Source organism: Festucalex cinctus, chromosome 4 (assembly GCF_051991245.1).
Source record: "Festucalex cinctus isolate MCC-2025b chromosome 4, RoL_Fcin_1.0, whole genome shotgun sequence".
NCBI classification, from domain to species: domain Eukaryota; kingdom Metazoa; phylum Chordata; class Actinopteri; order Syngnathiformes; family Syngnathidae; genus Festucalex; species Festucalex cinctus.
Genome location: NC_135414.1, coordinates 12,934,619 through 12,938,791, shown reverse-complemented (window position 1 = coordinate 12,938,791; position 4,173 = coordinate 12,934,619). Strand labels below are relative to the sequence as shown.

General features: G+C 40.7%; 1 long non-coding RNA gene across 1 annotated transcript; it reads right to left on the bottom strand.

Moving 5' to 3' along the window:
• Positions 1–712: 712 nt before the first annotated feature.
• On the bottom strand, positions 713–3,695 carry LOC144017074 (uncharacterized). The gene is made up of 3 exons (XR_013283091.1): positions 3,426–3,695; positions 2,753–2,983; positions 713–2,482 (listed from the first exon to the last, which is right to left on the bottom strand). It is a non-coding gene; the product is annotated as an uncharacterized LOC144017074 (long non-coding RNA).
• Between the last annotated feature and the right edge of the window lie 478 nt (positions 3,696–4,173).

The following is a 4,173-nucleotide window of genomic DNA, read 5'->3' as shown; positions in this document are numbered from 1 at the left end:
TGCTCATGCACAACATTCACTGGTATGTGCCATGTTCACTGCATGTCGATCTAAGATATCCAATTGGCCCTTGAATGCTCTGAACCAATGGCAGGACAGCTTTTTCATGTTGAGGAAAAAAAACCTTAAGTATCGGTATGGTATCGGTATTGGCCGATACTGCAAAGCTGGGTATCGGTATCGGGAGCCAAAAAAACGGTATCGGAACAACACTAATTATTATTAAAGAAACACAAAATAATTCAGAACACAAACTAAATGAGACAAACTAGACAAAGCAGCACGAGACATTTCTGGCTGATCAGGAAGGAAAAATGAGACACTCGAGTCTTGAAGGCCATTTGTGCCCTGATGCTTCTGTCCCCCGATTGGGGAAGACATCATAGTACCATAGTGTGGCTACAGTGATGGAGGGGAATGGGGTAATCCAGATCACTCACTTTAATATGTCTGTCACATCTGTTTTTAGAACCTGCGGCGGATTCCTGCTCGGAGCGTCTGAACCGACTGACCCCAAAATGATGTGACAAACTGTGATGAGCTTGGCAAAGGGAAGCCAAAGCCCAAAAGCGTATAGAATAGGGTTAGACGGGGTGAAAGAGAGAGACAATTACCATCCTTCCATTTTCTTTACCACTTATCCAATAGGGTCAGGATCAGAAAGCAGAGGGAGCCTTGTTTCCACCAAGCAATAGGTCGCTTGCACATCGTAATGCATCATGGGAGTTTTTCCTTCGGGCGCCATATTGGGTGTCCGCCGGTTCACAAGGTACACTCGCGAGTTACACGGTAGAGCTTATCAACCTGATGTAATTTTCGCAGTATTTTCACGATTTACCGGAAGATCAAAAACAACGATACAGGCAGAAGGTGTCTCTGTGTGGCGGGATTGATCCTAATTACGTCCTGACCAAGGGTGATTTTTTTTTTGACGGAGAAAGCTTGCTGGCCAAATGTGACATCTCTGGACATCTTTCCCTACCTGGTGTTGACAACATGCTCCATAACACGCCAACAAATCCCTGGAGGCTTACAATTATTTTGTAAGCGGGTGGATACAGAGTGTAAACTTTAACATCGCATCAGAAGAAACGGTTGCTGTTGCACGTAAGTAAACCACATGGTGTTGGTAATTCTGCACACAAAAATGTTGATTTGTTCTCAGGCTTCCTGTTATCATTGTGTTTACATGCACAGCTAGGTTTACCTGATGTGGTTTTTCTAACAATTTTATAACAGGCAAATATGGCAGAGCGTATAAGAATAAAAAGTAACTATGCACAGCCTCCCCGTGGCTTAATTAAATTTAATGCTACCCTTTCACTAGTTACATGTTACTTAATCAACTTATTCTAAATGGTTAAGGTTAACCACTCTCAGAGGACGTATTTTTAGTTTCAGTTTCCAGTACAATAAAACGTGTTCATGGTAACTACTGAGCATACTGACAGCTTTTCTTATGATCTCACGGTTAAGGAGGCTGTCACAACACCCAATTTCTGTCTGGTGCCGGATGGCAACAATTCCCATCACTTGTCACGACAACACCAATATTATTACCAGGTATGTATGGCTTTACTTTTTGTAGTTTCTTATTTAATTCTATGTTTCATATTTTCATTACAATGTTTGTAATATTTTCAGATTCAGGCACAGATGAGTTTAACTGGACGGACTTCTGCGACTTTGTGGTGTGGACAAAGTGTGATTGAGCGAGTCCACCCAGATCGCTCGTTTTGGCCAGTTGGAAAAGCCAGAGGTTTTTTTTCCCAAAATCCCCTCCTTACCTGAACTGCTCGGGAGAGCATTTACTAGATCAGCAGTGGACTTCCAGTGTTCCTGCTCAGCCGCTGTCACCTACCACTTGCTCATGTACTTCAAAGATGCGGAATAAAGTAGTTTTTTGTGCTGCAGCAGATTGTAAAATCAAATGATATCACTTGAAGTGTGCCAATCTAGACTGCCAAAAGGACAGTGGTTTTGTGACAAGTGTGAAACAAGGATTATTGGGAAAACTGTAACACAGTACTGGTACTTGTCTTACATTAAACAAATTTAAAAGAGAGCAACTTTTTCCTCTGTACATAGCATAATGAAAGTCATTGCGTACCCCATCAACATTACATCATACCGTCATCTCAGGATGGTAGGCACCTGTGCTAAAATAAACTACATTAATTAACAGTTCAATTTTTAACCCTGAAATTACTACATCTAATCATTATTCACTTCATTTTTTGTGCTTTTAGAAATAATAGAGATTTATGCCATTACTTTAAGAGGGACCATATTGCACATTGAGTCAAATCCTGTCATTTGTATTATGTATAGCTTTGTAAACAAACCCAACAATAGAATTTGTATAAACGCTGCCTTTATTAGCGCCAAACAAACAGTCGCATGTTGTCCTCCTCCAATGCTTTGATGCTCGCCTTCGTTTCCATCATGTCATTGGCAATCAAGTCGGTGTGGCATGAGATCCCTAAAGAAAAAAATACATAAAAAAATCACAAAAAAATACGGTACCAGTAATAGGTTTAATATAGTAAAGTAGTATAGTTTTTTTGTCAGTGTAAAAGAAATGTACACATTTTGTTGCATTTTTTAATGTATGAACATTGCTACAGGCAAATACTTATTTCTATAAACACTTCCAAATGTCTCTAAAATATAAGGTGCGTGTACACACACACAAACACATACATTCACTCATGCATACAATATATCATGTAATGAATTCTGAGTGGCATACCAGAGTCAATGATGTCAGCAGTACTTGAGGGTACAGGTTACTGGAGCCATCTGGCTGCATAACTGCAACAATCTCTGCCACTTCGAGTCGTCTTTTCTTTGCTTGTCTCTCCTGTGCACGTTCATATCTTGGCACCGACTGGGCTGAGACATAGATGTTGTAACTTGGGACCCAACTTTAATGTTGGAGCCCAGTCGGGATGATTGGACAGAAAAACGGGCGCAGGGCGACCTGTTAAAATAAACAAATATATAAACAAATAAAATATGGAAAGACTGGTTATTTTACTGCAGTAGGGTGGCCGTGAATAAGTTCTTTAGCATGATGTGTAGGCTACCGGGGGTCTGTTTTCTTGCATCACCCCCGGGGGTCTGTTTTCTTGCATCAGCCCCTTCTGTCTCTTTTTTTTTCCCAAGTTTATATTTTGCCACCAAAAAACATGTTATCGGCATTAAAAGCCCAAGACTAATCAATCCAATTTCAGCAGTAAACACTTTGCACTGGCACTACTTGGGTGAAAATGTTCGATGTTAGCTTTCGGCTAACGTCCGCTAGCCAGCTTGTACTACCGAACTTGCTTGCTCATGAATCCAAAACATAAGCAACTTGCCCATATATGGGCGGTCGAAACGTTATTAATCCTCATGCATTAAATAAAGGTAAACAAGCTTACCGCTCACAAAGTGATCGCTGCACACACGAGCCCAAAGTAACGACTTCCCTCCGGAGTCCGCACTCCTCTGTCTCCAGGCCCTGGTTCCTAATTATTTTCGGAATTCGGAAAAAAGACCGACCATTTTCCCCCTTGGCTTTGTTCGAACAGCCAACGATGCAGCAACAATGTACCATTTTAAACGCAGAAAACAAACGTGATAGATACGTGTTAGACCGAATCGCTACGTAAATGGAGGCCACCCAGCATGGCGACTACGAGAAATCCGAGGCGGAAGTGACGACATGTGCAAGCGACCTATACAATTCAATTCAGCTCAGTTCAGTTCAGTTTAACATTTGTTTATAAGCCTTTTCATTGTCCAGGAAATATCAGAATGCAGTCACACTTGTTAGGCACATTTTACCTGGACTCGCTGTAGAAGGGTGTAGTTGTTTTGTTTAGGACTGAGCTGAACACTGTCAACTGACTGGATGACAGCAAAATGTGATTTCTGTTACAAAAGAACGTAAGAGTGGTTTGTAGTATATTCTTTATCAACTGAGTTCAGTTGCTAATTTGAAAATTGTAGCCAAATCTCTGTAAAAAGTTTACTGCTCTACCTACGTACCAATTAACAGTGTTTTAAATGGACAAAAATAAGTGTCGGTACTCCATTAATTAAACTATGATGTAAAGATAATAAGTTGACAACAGTCAAATACAGACAAGCTTATCACCATACAGTACAATGTGTTCACAACGCTTC